Source organism: Bacillus rossius, chromosome 11 (assembly GCF_032445375.1).
Source record: "Bacillus rossius redtenbacheri isolate Brsri chromosome 11, Brsri_v3, whole genome shotgun sequence".
In the NCBI taxonomy this organism is placed as follows: domain Eukaryota; kingdom Metazoa; phylum Arthropoda; class Insecta; order Phasmatodea; family Bacillidae; genus Bacillus; species Bacillus rossius.
This window is the reverse complement of record NC_086338.1, coordinates 17,042,030-17,059,060: the sequence shown is the minus strand read 5'-3', so window position 1 is coordinate 17,059,060 and position 17,031 is coordinate 17,042,030.

Genomic DNA, 17,031 nt, shown 5'->3' with positions numbered 1-17,031 from the left:
AGTTTCAAAATATACGCAATATAAACAGTTACTGATTAAGTTTCAAATAAACCTACAGAATGTAAAGATACAGAAGTTTTAAACAGAATTACATCATTTAGCGACAAAAGTCGCAAATATAAACGTCCTGTTCAGCCCCTGCACAATCCACATGGGCCCAAACTAAGCACATAACACACATGACCCAAAGTTCCCCTTTAGATTCCTCCGTCAGACAATATAAAAGAGAAACTGTCATAAAATATTTACTGGTAATTAGGTAATTATCCGATACGATCCGCGCGCTACCTATAGTACACAAACCCCCCCCCCCCTCCGGTTCCTCATGTTTCGAAGGTCAAATGCGCGAAATATCATAGAGATAGGTTGAACGGTGCGGTGCATTAACAATGAAATGGCGAAATATCATCCAGATTAATTAAATTCTTCATTAAGGTTTGGCTTTATAGAAATCTCAATTAGACAGTGAGCCTCCTCGAATTTCAAAGGTCAAGTGTGCAAACTTTCATCGCAATCGAATGAATGGTATAAGAACGCATAAGAGACAAACAAACAAACGATAATGCATATATTAATTTTTTTATTTGTATCACGCTGATACAGGATCATAACTTGAATATTCATATGTTCAATATAAACATTTTTACATACATACAAAATAGAAAGTGAGATAGGTACAAATTAAATAAATACGATTATTAAATTTATAGATACAAAGTAAGCACAAAGAAATTAGCCACCTTACTACCATTAAAATAATTTTATTAAATTAATATTAATGAATCATTTTTATTTAAAAAAAAAATAATTTCATACATTGGCATTAATTCTATGGTCGTTTATTAAAGAGACAATTTTCGGTGCGATTAAGGGTTTTTACAAGTAAGATTTTGCGAGTTCATTTATTGATTATTGTATGAGCTTAAGTAAAAAAATTATATAATTAGTTTATTCAGAGTGTAGGCATTCATAAAACCTTTAAAAAAAAATCTGACGCAAATGAGTGATTTTCTTGGCACCATCTTACTGTTTTATTTATCCGTACTTCTGATAAACGTTCAGGGGGGTCACAAGAAGTTTATTTATTTCTTTATTCCAAGAGGGTCCTTATTACTTAAGCTTTAGGCAGTCTGTCCGCGGCCAGTTCTGCTGCGCTAAGCGGCCGGACGACGCTCTATAAGCAGCGGGTCATGCTTGTCTCGCCTGGCCGCACGCACCGCCTCCAGTGTCCCGTGCATGGTGCGTGCCTTCAGGCACGGCCGGTTAGACACCCGTGTTGTGTTACTATACCACCTGCGTGCCAGAGCGGCCAGCACCACGCCAGGGTGGTCCCCACCCCCCTTCCGGGGACAGCTTTAACCAGGCTCGTCGCTAGCCTCCTGGTGCAGTGGCCTGGTGCGCTTCTGCTGTTCTTCACCATCTGAGTCGGGAGTGCGTCCGCGGCAAATTAATCATCATGCAGTTACTATAATTACGGGATTTAATCTTTTGCCATGTTACTTTTTTTAATGTTGAAGTATTTTTAGTGTGTTTTGACGTGACAACGTCTAATAAATCGATGAACGCCGGCTGCACGCACGAAAAAGGATAACTCATTGTCCCTGTTACGCACATTGTTCCGTTACGCTCATTGTACGCTTGCGCCGCATCTATCTCTCTTCCAATCGATTGGAACAACCATCGATTTGACTTTTTCGAGGCACATTAAACTTTAAACACTCCCATTCGTTTCCTACTTTTCCCATCATCGTCCTATCCTTAACAGAATAACACAGATTGGAAGAAGTTAAATAGCAAACATGTATAAAAGTTATAGTTAAAATAATCTCTTCGTTAATGTAATAAACATATTTGAATTAATGAGTGCAAATAAAAGTAAATTTATCAATTAAATTGTACATTTAATTTCACTCCTTCTTTGTATCCATACAAAAAAGTGATAATTCAATAAAAATTATTCAATTTTATTCATAAAATTATGCAATCATTTAATCAATGTTTTGTTATGACGTTGTCACGTTAAACTATCGTCCGTAAACCGACTTTACAGACAACCAATTTTTAGTGTGTTTTTTTTTCTGGTTTTGCTACTGCCATATTCTTCGGACTTTGAGTTGGTTTTCGCCACTATGGATTAGCTTCTAGACATCCCCACGTTTGCGGTAAGTGGAACCACCAACCTAACTTAACTTTTTGATCGAGTTTTTTTTTATTCATAATTGACATCAGTTCGTTTCTTTATCAGCTCTGAATTTATCACTGCCTGTTCTCGTGTCCTCAATCAGTTTAACTGTTGAAGATCTTTCTACTTCGTTTTCTCCTCTAATTTCTCTGTTAGAACTTTCCTCAGGAGACGCGCCTCTGCCAGAAGCAGGAGCTGATCAGAGACCTTCCCTGATTGGCGGCCAGCCCTCCGCACACACCCCCCCCCCCCCCCAATACGTCCGGCGCGCAGTATCCAGCTAAGTGCAGTGGGATGTGAATTATCTAAGTACACCGGTTTAATTTTGGACAATGAAATTTAAGTATAAATAAAGACATATTGACTAAGACACATCCATTAAAGCTCATCTGCTAAAATGCATAAATATTTGGATTTTATTATTAAAATAATAACATTTTTTATAAAGTTATAAAATATTAAAAGATAATAAATTATGATTATAACTCTGTTATGATCAGTAAAATTATGTAAACTCGTAATTACTGAAAACATTTTGTTACTGTCACTTTTATTTTGCATTTAGCAGAACACTTTTTTTTAAAAATATACTTAACTTTATTATCTGTTGTTTTTGTTAACACATCAATGGATTAAAAATCTACCTTTGAATCAGCAAATACGAGCTACAAAACCAGAATTATTTCATTTCTGTCAGACATACTTTTATTACTAGATTTACCTTTCGATCCACTTAAATGTAGTTTTGTTATGGTGTTTTCCTTCTCATGCGCGTCTTCCACTTTAACAGCACATCTGATATCTGGACACACATCCAAACCTCTAGGTAAGCTACGGTGATAATAAGCTCTTCAGTTAGTGGAAATTACACATTTTTTTTTTAAAACACAGAAATAATTTTACTTGAGTAGTATTTTTACATCCATTGTCATTTCTTATATGCAAATAATGATTTTTTTAACGATGCTTCATCAGCTCATTAATTTTTTTAAATATTTATAAGTTACTTATAGGTTGTTTGTTTATTAGTCTATAATTCTCCAATGCTTGTTTTATTATTTTTTTTTCATCTACAAAATTCGAAACCGTAAAAATTTCATCTGTAAAATAGAGGAAATCAAGTACAATTTAATAAATCTTAGAATGAAAAATTAAAAGAGAAGTTAAGCAAAGGTATGCTTAGTCATTAAAAACAGTTTTTTATTTTAAAGAGTAGCAAAATAAAGAATTTATACACTATGACATGCAAAATTTTTTTTTTTTTAAATCTGCGAGGTAAAATTTGAGATATGAAGCAAATTTGCTATCTGCATACTTTATTAAACCTTTCAAAATATATTTTAAAATAAGTTTATAACTTTAATAATTAAAAACAAATAATAAAAATGATAATATATAGGTAGATCATTATTTTTTTATTATGAAATTAAAATTTCATTTAATAATCTTCTCTCTCAAAAGCCTCCAGAAAATTAATTTGGCACTTAAGTTTTAAAAAAGCTCTTAGAAAAATAATTGAAATTGTGATTGGGCGTGGATGGCTTTTTAAACTATCAGCTGTAAAAATGAAAAAAAGTTCCCTGTGAGGGTGTTTTCTTTCACTGGAAAGAATTCAATAATAATTTACAATCAGCCGCAAACTCATACGGTTTCTTTCTTGCGCGCATTAGAGCCCTTAAGAAGAAAACAGTCGCTGTGCACTGAGTTTAGGAACTTGCATGAAAACTAATGAAATATTTAACACAAGTCCAAGTGTGTCATGTATCTGGAGCTGCTAGTTGGAGATCCAGGCTCCAATGACATGCATTAAGGCGTAATAAATCTCAGCGTGTTTAAAGTAAAAATGACACCAATTTCATCACCGTTATACTGTGCATATTTACTGACTATATTTTTAGTAAAGAAAGTAAACTAAACGAAACCATTTAATAAAACTAACGAATAACGTAGTCAATTTTTTTCAACTGTTTCAGTGGGATTGTAAACATGTCAGACCTTTGTGCTACTAGAAGGGCTTATTATACAAATAATATAACTTAAATAAGCCAAGCATACTGTAAAATGTCTAGCTCGGACAATCATCGAGTTAGGGAAAAAGCCTAAAATTTTACGAAGGTATTTGACAAATTAAGCTCATTATTATAGTTAATGTAAAATATTCCTTTACGTTAAGACCTTTTAAGAATTATTTTTTCAACCAAAAAAAAAGGTTACTGTGTTGTATCATAATTTTTCTACGGCACACTTTAAACTTTTTTTCTTATTACTCAAAATGAAAACAAAGTGAATTGTGGGACACAACTCTTGATTTTAAAAGGCAATCTTTTTGCATGTGTTTAATTTTTATCAGAGCAAAACAAATTAGTAGTTTTGGTTGTTTTTGATGTATCAACAAATTACGCGGGAGTTTAACACAGGAAAAATTACTATTAACTTCATGAAATAGCCAGTAGTATTGACGCTTAGTCTTAAGTTTTCTGTTCTGAGATCCAATTATTTTTCTTTTAAATATGTTGAGATAGGGGAAAGTGAAAATTTAAAAGCAAAATATAAAACGTAATCAGTTATTTCATTTTCATATTTAAAATAAAGTATAATTATTTTAAAAATAAACAAAATATATTTTTTAAACATTTAATATTGAACTTATAGTTGGCAAACACCCGTAAGCTGAATAATAGCTGGAAATTGTACAAATTTGTAATAAATTGTTAGAAGTCGAGTCTGAGGAAATCATTTAATGGTGATTATACTTTGTGCAAAATATTAAAAACTGTTATTGTGAAATCAGTGAATGGTTTTTTTTTTGTCAGAAAAGTGGTTCCCTTGGGTTTTGCGACGAGTTTCCCACCAGTTTTCAGAAGCTCTGCGTGTGCTGCAATGATGATCAACTAACCACTCTAATCGCTGGCATTCGGCAGCACATAGCAGGATCGTTCTCAAGCCACGTTATCTGAAGTTATTGGCGGTACTTATAGTTTGGAGGATTATCAATGAGTAAACATTTCAAGAAGTGACTGCTTTCCAATAATCATCCATCAGAGAGCAATGCCATCATTCATTAACATGAAACATTTAAATTTGCTAAACGATCACTTACATCTCAGGAATCGATATAAGAAATATTACCAGATTTTTTAAAATATTGAACTAAGTAAAAAATGTTGCACTTAAAATATTTAATATTTATAAGTTCGTTAAATTTTAAATTATAATGATCATACATGCATGGCTGCAGTCACTGACAACTAATTTTTTTTTTTTTTTTTTTTACTTCTAGCCGCGGATTATTGCTCGTTCACTAACAAAGTGCTCAAATGAAACGTACATTTTCCCTTCTCCGGAATAGGTATTTCTGGCCCATGTTTACATTAATGCTACACGTGCCTCGTCGTTTTTTTTATTTCCACGTCCGCGCACTCGTTTCCGTTCGACCAGGCACATAAAAGAGTACCGCAGGAAAAAAAAACGAATGATATTTTTGAAGCGATGATTCGCGGGCCGTCATACGTCGGCCCCGAGGAAGACTCGGCCTGTAATGGACAAGTTGTCAGTGGCGTGCGTCGCGCAGACTGCGAGGGAGGGGCCTGGCTGCCAGAGTCGCCGTCACGCCAGATCTCCCGCGGGCAAGATGGCGCCGCCCGGAGTCGCGGCCCAGGGCAGAGACAACTACTATCTGACAAGCAAACATCATTTCACTATTATCTTTGAAAGATTTGCGCAATGGGAGTGCAAGACTTGATGTAAGCTTTTGGACATACGCCATTGCTAAGCACATGTATGTCTGTAGAAGAAAACTAAAAAATACCCAAAAGACAAAAACACATATTAAGCAAAAAAATTTGCTGTTGTCAACAGGATATAAACACCACATAATATTCCATAACAGGAATATCGTCAACAAACAAAGAAAAACAAAGAAAAATGGACTAAGAGAACGAAAAAAAACCCCACAAATATTGACAGCACAAAGATATTGAAACCAAAAAAATTCAGCACAACAGTTGAAACGAGACAAAAACACAACAAAATGAAAAGACGAAACAAACACAATAGTTTTCCAAAACAGAAAATAGCATTATGAATCGATTTTACTCACGGCAATTTCACACCTAATTACACATCATATAGGATGTGCCCTATATAAATTACATATAATTATGTTTAAACGACGATTAAAAACATCCCTTCAACTGGATGATCTGTTTAGCTAGTAGAATTATCAGATTTTCAAGGGGATTGAAACCCAGGCTGTCTAGCCAACGCCGTAGTCATTCCAAACCTTTTCTTAACTTAATTAAGGACGCTAAACCTAAGCAACATGGCCTCTCATTGATCGTTGACATAATCAACACATTAAAACAAAATACAGACATTCAACAATGCATATTAAAATACTAAAATGTCTCAAATTTAAAACGTTATTTTTCAACAATGAAAGTTCTTTTATACAAATTAAGTGCAAAAAGTTCAATTTGCCGTTTAAGTCATTAGTTCCCTAGAGGGGTCCTGCTAATTGAGGCCTCAATTTCACTTGGGCTACGCCGTAGAGTGTAGTACTCGTAGATACGTCCAATAAACAACAATAGAGCAAAAACATGAAAATGTAAACAAATAATAATAATTAAAAAATGTTATTTATAATAAAAACAATACATTTCTGTGCACGGGATAGTCATACAACAGCACAATACCTTATTAAAATATAAATAATTTTTAATTAAAATAAAACGCATTATATCACGGAGAATAAAATATGTAAGCTTTAACTGAAAATTATGATAAAATATCTAAAAAATTATTAAAGAATTACTTATTAAATAAAGTTTTATATTGATACATTTACATCCTTGGTTTGATTCCTTGTCACTGCTAAGAGCAATTAAAAGTTAAAATCATTTTAATAATTGATCAATACTTTTCGTAGAATTTTTTATTAATTCCTACTACGAAAAATGACTATACAGCATTCCTGCATAGCTGAGTAAATACGTTAATATCATTTTGTATAGCATTAGGGCTGCATTCGGCGCAACTTATAAGAGTGCTAACTGCAAACATATAGGCCAAGTGTCATCTACCCACGAGGTCTTATTTATTCATATTAAGTATGCAATATACCCAAGGAAAACACAATTGCAATCATACAGAACGATGTCTCCTAACCACGAGGCCTAATTTTTTTTTAAAACAAAGGCATTAGTTACAAACAAATATGACCTGTTTAAGTCAGAAAAAACATGAGTTTACATACATCAGACCTACAGTATATATAATCTATTACAAGCAAACAGACCAACTTACTGAGAACGTTATGTGCTAACTATAGGACCGGATGTCCCTGAAAAAATGTTTTACGGATTACTATCAGACTAAGAGGTATTAAATAATTAACTATTCAGTCCTGACTACAAATTTGACTATGAACATAAGACAGAAAAGACTCACATATAAACGAGCATTCAACTCGGTAGGATAGAATCAGTAGGATACAATCGGTAGGATACCACGTGTCGCTTAAAAGCTGTTTTTTTTTCGGGATTTTATTTTATTTTTCTTTGATTGAAGACTTTTCAAACGACTCTGGGATAAAGCTTTTTGAAGGTCAACATGGAAATAACTTTTGTTTGTAATCTACTGAGTTTTGAAGTGAAGCTGTACTTTTGGTTAGTTGTCAGTCAAGGCCCTGCCTCACATTCCAGCGCGGGCCTACCTTGTGTTACCATAGGCTTCTCATGCAGCGCTAGACAGTCTCACTATTATCCACGCTCCTGGTCACACACAGACGTGCAGTCTCGTGCGCTACCAGAGTCCATCACGCACATCATGCAACAGGTTTGCACTCCTACTGTCAGCCTGAGCGTGATTAGAAGAGACCTGCAAAATTCGCGGATTCATTTCGTGATATGATAAAATTCAAATAATTATACCTTAGTGCTGCTTCTACCACTGGTTCACTGTTAATCTCGAGTAATGAGGGCCAATCAGAGACCCTCGCTCAAAGAAGTGTCGAATCACAGACACTCAGTCGAGACGACTCACAAGTCAGCAGCCAATGAACAGTTGGCATTTGCCCGAGTGTGTAGAGTGTAGCAGAGTCTATCCTGGAGGTCACTGAATCCTCGAATTTTGCAGGTCTCTAATGATTAGGTGTCACGGCTGTGTTATGCAACTTCAGTCAAGTTTTCCATCTCCAGTTGTGGCTCGTTTGAGCACAAGAGAGCACGCAGGGCGCTGCGTTGCGAGACGCCGCATTCAGCCAAGCAAACACGGGTCTACTACGCTCGATGTTACCCCCCCCCCCCTAACACACTAGTGTCGACCGCTCTCTGTCGCCAAGCTCCCTCCTTTTCTTCTCTCCGACAAGACCACAACGGCCGCTACTTCTACCTGGTGCAAACTTTATGGACTAAACTAATGCCTCCGTAGTTCTTACATTCGCCGTAAGGAGCGCCACCTCTCGGGGCATCCACCACTCTAAGGCCTCTCTTCCCATTCATACGACCATTTAAGAACGCCCTTATCCTCCATTGCTCTGAGCGCACTTGTAACTTCTGTATGTTTGAATCTCCACTAGTTCCCAAGATCGCCATGCAGCCCAACCTTACAAGGCGTTGCCAATTTACACCCCCGCTTTCAGCCTAGGCAACGTTATCTTTTTTTTAATGACACAAACCACCACCCCCCCTCATAAATAGGCGTGACCTCTATCCTTCACGAGCCGTCTCTTCTAGTACGCGATTATGACTGTTCATCTCTCTTCGTGTCTTCGCCTTTTCTGCTCGAAATTTTGGCGAGGAAATGTCTGTACCGCAGTAGTCGCAATGTAAGTGAAGGCACTTCCTTTTTTTCATAGTTTTTTTTTCAATATTGAACCCGCAGACTGACTTTTATTTCCTTTTTACTCGCAAGCATGCTTTTTTTTTGCGTAGTGTGGGTTCAACTTAATATCCCCTCCTCCCTCCCACCAAGTCAACCTCCTCGGATGGCCTGCAGCCAAATTCTCCGACATCTCTCGGATCCCTGTAGCCCACGATTTCCGGGCCCTTTTATTTTTGGGCTCGCTTTTAATCGCTCACTACTACACGCGGATCTCCTCCTTGGAGCACGCAGGGAGATAAATCTCTGCGAAAATGAAACATAAATGGTTAAAAATGAAACGTAACTGTAAAGTCACACATTTATCTCGCTTTATTGTAAGTGAACACAGTACTTCCAAAATTATTATTAAAAAATCACTTTTATCATTAAGCAGCCGGCAGTTCCTTTTTTGGTAGCTTCATGTTTTTCAGTTAGTAAGCCTAATCTATTTAACCCAAAAATAATGTAAATGTACTTACCTTGTTTAAGTTTTAAAATTCATTATTAGTAATAAACCTCGGAAAAACTATAAATTACTGCCTTACTTATTATTTGTTCTCGATCGGTTGGATCGTCCATAATGCCATAACATAAGTGCAGAAACATAAGTGAATTTTGTTAGTAAAAATATTTTTATGTAAATTTTTTCATGTGTGCAACGTAACATACAATTTTTTATGTAAGCGACATAGGTATGCGCTAATATTGCCGCCTGGAGGCAGGCTAGCCGCCAGCTTCTTTCATCGCCGCGGGGGTCCAACGCCACTTTCAGAAGTTGCCTGCCTGCGTCGGCCCTGACGTCATCACCACGTGACCAAGTGGCGGCTACTGTATGGGACATTCTGGAAAGAAATGCTCGTTACGGGGCTCGCTGGTATAAAGAGGGGAGCCCGGAAGACCAAGAAGCAGAAGCAGAGGCAGAGGGGAAGACTGTGTGTCCACTACCCGAAGCTGCCTTCACACCGCACCGACCGCTGCCACGGAGTGTCATGCTGCCAGTCAGAGAGGCATCGATAACTCAGCTGGACTTAGCCGCTGAGCTCTGGTAAGACACCGATCTTCATTTTGCAACAATGACTTAGCCCATCTTAGTCCGAGGACGAGTGCAGAACCTGGAACGAGTACACCAAAAGCGAAGAGGTAACGAGTAACGCGACTTTGGAGTTGTATAAGTTACGTCTACAAAATACATGTGCAGTACAACTAGACTTCGGGAACTTGGTAGCAAGTAAGCCAAGTTGACAATACCGGAGTCTGTAAGCAAATGAAGAGCATTGCAGTTTGTTGTTAAAAGACCCTGTTGGAAACTCACTTGGATGATGATTTTTGTAAAATACATTACTTGCGGATGATAATATAAGTAGCAAAAACAAATACACGTGCCAAATTTTAAGTCTGTAGGTTTCGTGATGATTGAGTCAGTGAAGTGGTATTTCGCATACGTATAAATGTAAATACCAAAATATAAATATAAACTTGATTATTTTTAAATTTGAATTATTGAATCATAATTAACCAAACATTATACTTAGATCAATGTGTATTTTTGTTTCTCACATAAACCTCCGTTTTGTAGTCAGTTAAAGCGCAGATGCGCTCGATGTTATGGGATTTAAATCCATTGTACAGCATGGACGTGCGCAATGTTTGGGGTGTAAGATTATATAAATATATGCTTTTAAGCCTCTCGCTGATCAGCTCCCAGTAAAAAATCAAGAGCCTTAATATGCACAGTTAATTTTTAACTAGTATAATTGAATTGACTTGTAAACGCGTGGTAGCATTAGAAATGTGTTCTTCCTTGAAGGATCAAGAATCAGTATTAAAAAACGTAATTTTGTATACTTCTCAAGTGTTTGAAACATATTGAATCAAGCACTTATATCAGAACAAAGAACAATTTTTTAAAATTAAATGTTAAATAATGGTAAATCAAAACTCACATAAAATGTACGCACTTATTATTTTCACAAAAATTATTAAATGTTTAATAAATATAAAAAAGTTCATAATTCGTGGTACTTGCGATAGGGGGTGAAATATTGCGAATACAGGCAGAAATAACAATACAATTTGGCCTGTTTTTTGAACTCAAATGGTGCACCGTTAAAAGGAACTTCTTAGCAGATGATATATACGCGCAGTTCACAGCAGCCATAATTTTTTCTGCGGATCTCCAGCGAGGTGGATGCGCACAGGAACAAAGAGAAAGCTTAAATGCATGACATGCACGGGCATGTGGACGGCAATGCAAATCAACACAAACATTGCACCGAGGAGGTTTTTTTCCAACAAGACGTGTGCGATGCCTGCACCACTGCTGAATGCCGCAATTTTGAGCAGTTTTTGTAATGTTTGCTTGTGTGATTGTAAGCTATTTCAAAAAAAAAAAAATGTTTTGAAGTGAAACATTTTTTGGGCGCGATGGGAGCAAAATTTGAGGCCAAATTTTAATCCAACTTTTTCGTGAAACATTGTTGTGAAACGTTTCTTACGTGAAAATGGTGAAAATAGGTTGCGGACGGTGTAGAGAACTCGCTCCCTTGAGCGGGCTCCACGTGGCGGCGTGCGGCTCAGGTTGAACCCCGCCATGCTGCAGGGATAGGCGGGTCGCGGCGGTAGGGACCCGCCTGCGCCTGACTTTCTGGCATCTAGTAAGGGAGTATGTGGGCAGAGGGCAACACAACCGGGTTTGAGGTTATTTTGAAGTGAGTAAAAATTTTGTTAATTCATGTTTATGTAAAAAAAAAAAATCTCTTATATTTCTCATTCTCTCTCTCTCTCTCTGCCATTTTACCCCTTACAAAATACTTACGAGTCGATGTTTGAATTGCCAAAGAAGTTTTACCTTTCCATGTGTACTGCGTTACGCAATCTCTTTTTTAGTACGTCTGTATACTGTCATTCCATCTCATTCGGTCTTGTTTCTCTTAATTTTGTAAAACAGCACGTACTGCCCTCTAGCGCATCATCGGCATAATTACGAACATAAATTCCACGGTGATATTTGATTATCTAGTTTTGTTCTATATCTACATTGCGAATGTACCGCGAGTTTTGAAACATTCTGTATGTGTATTGTATCTGTGGACTGCGTGCTCGGTATTGCTGGCGGAGATGTGGCCCAAACAGCAGGCTACCAGAGTATCGCGTGACCGTGTGAGGCGGGGTGTTGTTCTGCGAGCTGGCGCTCGTTACCGGCGCAGTTACCGGGGTAACTACATCTCCGGTATCCCGCCACCCCTACCAGCGCCACCCCTACCAGCGCTACCCGGGAAGGGGTGGTGCTGCCTCGCCAGTCAGCGCGCCACTAGCTGGCAGGCAGCCAACCGGCGGGCGAGAGAAACTAATTATACCTACTGATACCGCAGCATCCCGCGGATTAAATTGCACCGGTAGAAATTACAGTAATTTAACGTGCTTTTTTATATTGAAGAATGCACCACGAATAAACAAATAGTTCTTCCAAATTGCAAGAAAACGGGATCTTCGCAAATAATACCCAGCAGTGTTCCGACATTTAAATTATGTTTTTTCTTCTACTTTTAAAACAATGTAAACACTCTTGTGGAAGAAAGAAGAGTTTGTTTGATGTAGAAATTGAGAGATTTGTTTTTAAAGTTTTATCACTATTCTAAGATTTTTCTTGTGCATATGTAACTAAAGTACATGAACTCAGTAGACCTACTCGCATATTTAAAATGATATACGTAAATTTATAAACATTCCTGGATAATTGGTACCTACATTTCTTCCTAAATCTAAGATTAATTTTTTTATGGAATACTCGTGAGTTTTACCTAGAACGTAAACTTAGCAAGCTCTGCTAAAAAGTAGAAGCTAAGTTAAAAACTACAAGATTTTAAGTGCTCATTAATAAGCTACGCAAGACACCAAAACAAAACTCAAGTACTGGGAATATTTTTAATTACTTCTATTCAAACAAAAAAAGCACGTGTAAAGCAGTACCTGTGATAGAAGTGAAAATTCTTTGGCAATTAAAACCTTGACGTATGTATGCATGAATGTAAGTATGCATATATGTATATATAATATATTCATATATTGGCATCTCGGAAAAGGCTCTTTACGATTTGAATGAAAATTCGTACTTTGATAACGTTTTGCTTTACAGATATATCCATACTGATGTCTTCTTTAAGACAATTTTAACACAACAATTTTTGTTTCAAAACGTTGCTTTAAACCAGTAAGCGCCAACTTTTAAATTAGCTACTCAAGTTGTAAATTTTTAATTAGATACTCAACAACACATGGTGTAAGACTCATTGCGACAAGTCTGTGTAATATCATAATAAAGAAAATAAAGTACATACTTTTGACTTATCAAAAGGTCAACTGAAATGTTCCATGCAGCGACACAAATTAAAAATATAATTGAATTTGCCATGAAACTACACAAATCTGAAGACCAAACTTTTTAATTTCTTGGAGTGGACTTAAGATTATCAGTTTTTATGCCTGGAATGTTGTATGTAGCATTTTACCGAGTAAAGCGAACAAGTAAATTAAAAGTACTACTCCAAAATGAAAATCCTCGACATACCCGCAACATAGTATTGAAGGAAATATTAAGTTAAGTACAACAATTTTTAATTAATGACAACTGTGAAGTGAAAATGAATAAAAACCATAATATTTCTGATTATTTAAAAAAAGTATTGAACTATGATCATTAGAGATGTTTTTTTATTTTTCTGACAGCAGTTCTTAAGTAGGTAGGAATATAGTAGTGATAGCAAAATATTGATATATATATAGATATATATAGATATAACGTATTTTGTTTATACATGTAACGTATATAATTTTAAATCCAGTGATTGGAATAGGTAGAGTTATGGGTAAACTCTAACAGGTAAACACTAATATGTAAAATCTATCTATTCCGGTCACTGCACAAAATATTCCACACTAATACCTCGTATAAATAAAGAAATAAATAAATACATAACAAATATTTTTTGATAAATATAAAATATCTTACATATTATGTACCTTGGAAACACCTCTAAATATTTGGATGAAAATTAATATTGTGTTAAAATTTTGCTTTTAATTTTATCTGAATATGCATCTTCCTTCAAAAACCACGATTTTAACAAAAATAATAATAAAAAGACGCCGAGCGAAGCTATGTTGCACAGGTACTAATTAAAATACGGTGTGTAATATATTAATTCGTGAAAAATAATTACGCTGTCAAACTAAAGCGCGAAAAGCATTATACTAGTAAAAATATTTAGTTCCACAGCTAAAAAAAATATTTATAAAACCCTGTTTAGAAATACTGATAAACATAAGTAATTAAAATAATACGAACTTAAAAGAATGCCATTTTCTTGTGAATATGGCCCGTGGCATGGTGCACGACAATAAGCTCAAACTCCGCTGCGTTGCCCTCAGCCCAAACACTCCCTTACTAGATGCCAGCAAGTCAGGCGGCGTCAGGCGCAGGCGGGTCCCTACCGCCGCGACCCGCCTATCCCTGCAGCATGGCGGGGTTCAACCTGAGCCGCACGCCGTCACGTGGAGCCCGCGGCCCGCCAAGTTCTCTGCACCGTCCGCAACCTATTAGAATCAGAAATCGTTTCACAACAATGTTTCACGAAAACGTTGCAGTAAAATTCGGCCTTGAATATTTACTCCAATCCAACCAAAAGACGTTTCACTTAAAAAAAAGAGCGCGTTTAACTCAGTACACGCATTAAATATAAATAATACTTATACAAGTCACCAAACTATGAGACAAATTGTGTGCACTTTTAAAGTTAGTAGGACTGCCCGCCACGAGATGGCATTGTAATCGCCTCGACAAGCTGGTGGCGCCGTTGTGCGGTGGACAGGGGAACTACCTTAAAATATTGCTCTTTCACTGTCCGAACAACACGCGAGTAGAAAAAATGAAATAAAATAACTGTGCCTTTTTACGCTAAGGAGAATTATAATTGTTATTTTCAGCATTTTTTCATTGTGTATGGCTGAAATATAGTATGAAGGATAGTAAGTGATATTTGACAGCCAAACCTGTGCTTTAAAAGGGTATAAACTGAATGATCCCTTTAAGTACGTTGAAGGGTATGATCGATTAAGACGACACATGCGGAAATGTGCGAAAAACGGACTGGACTTGTGTTCCTGCACGTGCTTTAGACTTCGATTTCCACAAGGCCGTGCGCACCCGAAAGAAAGCTTTAGTGTTGGATCAGCGGTGAAGAAATGAGCTGTTTCAGACGGCAGGCCCGAGGCTGGGTCCGATTTATGGAATCAATCATTTATGTTTTATATTTATAACGTTTAGCCGACATTAAGTCTTAAGAGACGATTAAACGGTACCACAGTGAGTTAAAACTGTGGTGACATGCATTAGTGCGGAAAACAGGAATACCAAATATTAAAAAAAAAATATCGGCTGAATTCACCTTTTACAATTGCAGAAAAAAAAATTATTTACGTCGGGAGTGTCCAATGTAATAAATAATCGTTTGGGTTTAAAAAAATAATTATATTACATTACGTTAAAAAAAACTAGGATTTATTTACATTAAGTAGACTACAGTTATTAATTCCAGAAGAATTAAAATTACAGATAGTAAACATAGCTTGTTTTTTAAACTTCTCGTATGTGGCGGCTTTATAATTACACATCATATTGTTTTACTCGCGTAGTGTTTAATGGATAAACTTTATTTATTTTAAAAAAGGGCTTTGGTAGCTTCCAATTAGCAAATAATTCCTTTTTTAAAATTGGACAGGTTTGGTCAGAAATTTGAAAAATATGGTGAGGAAAGATATTTTAAATCGGGAAATTATTTGTGAGTCCCCTAACAGACATACTAATTACACAAAGGTCAGGAGTCGGTGAATCGTGTTTCAATTAATTTTTTCTGAGCAGATTATTTTCATTAAATATTTTCCCAATCATTTTAAATCCATATCATGTCACTAAATTATTTTGTCATTCTCGTTGTTCCCTGTGTTGACTGTGAATTTTTGGTAGACCTGTATGTAAAAAAAAAAGATTGCAGTTTAAGAGCTTATCGTCAAATAAGTATATTTAGCAAGATTCAAATTAAATATTAGAAAAATAGCAGACTAGTTCCCGCGTCAAGAACTATCGCAAGATTTGCGAATAATGGGGGCAGAATGCGCCGCGCTACTAGTCCACCCGCCTCACAGTGGCGTCATGAGGGAGAGGGAGAGGGAGGTCCAGGCGCTGGCCATGTGTCTCTCCTCACGGGCGGCTAACTTCTTCGAAGAAGGCATTGAGAAGCTTGTTTTACAATGTGACAAATGCCTCAACAGATTTGGCAATTACATTTAAAAAAATAAGTAAGATCCTGCTGATTTGTTGGTAGTGAAATTATAAAATTTAACTTTGTCTTTTATTATAGCCCATCGGATGTTGAGAAAAAAAAAACACTGCCCTCGTATGATAAGCTGTTATGGGTAGAATCGGAAGAATAACATCTGAAACAATATATTTATTTAGTAATCCATTTTAATTAAATATTTTTTATTTTGATTAGTATTTTGCGATTTATTGTATACTTACAACAGGAACACATCAATTTCCAAAGTTGCTAGTCTCTTGCTATTTTGGGTGTGCTGGTTTTATTTTAATCCAACATTGATTAAATGAAAACTTCATAGGTTGAAGACCTTCACAAATTTCATCATAAAATAAAACAACCAAAACTTTCTACAGATTCCCAAGGAGAAAGGGGGCAGCTTGTTCCGTAGTCTGTTTTCTCCAAGGCCATTCATAAACCAGCGAACTTTATTTATAAGACCAAAAAAAATATCTCGGAATAATAAATGATTTAAAACTTTCCCTGTCCACCACAACCAGCTTGATGAGGCGATTACAATGCCATCTCGTAGCGGGCAGTCCTACTAACTTTAAAAGTGCACACAGTTTTTCTTATCGATTGACGTCTTATAGAAGTATTAGTTATATTCATTGG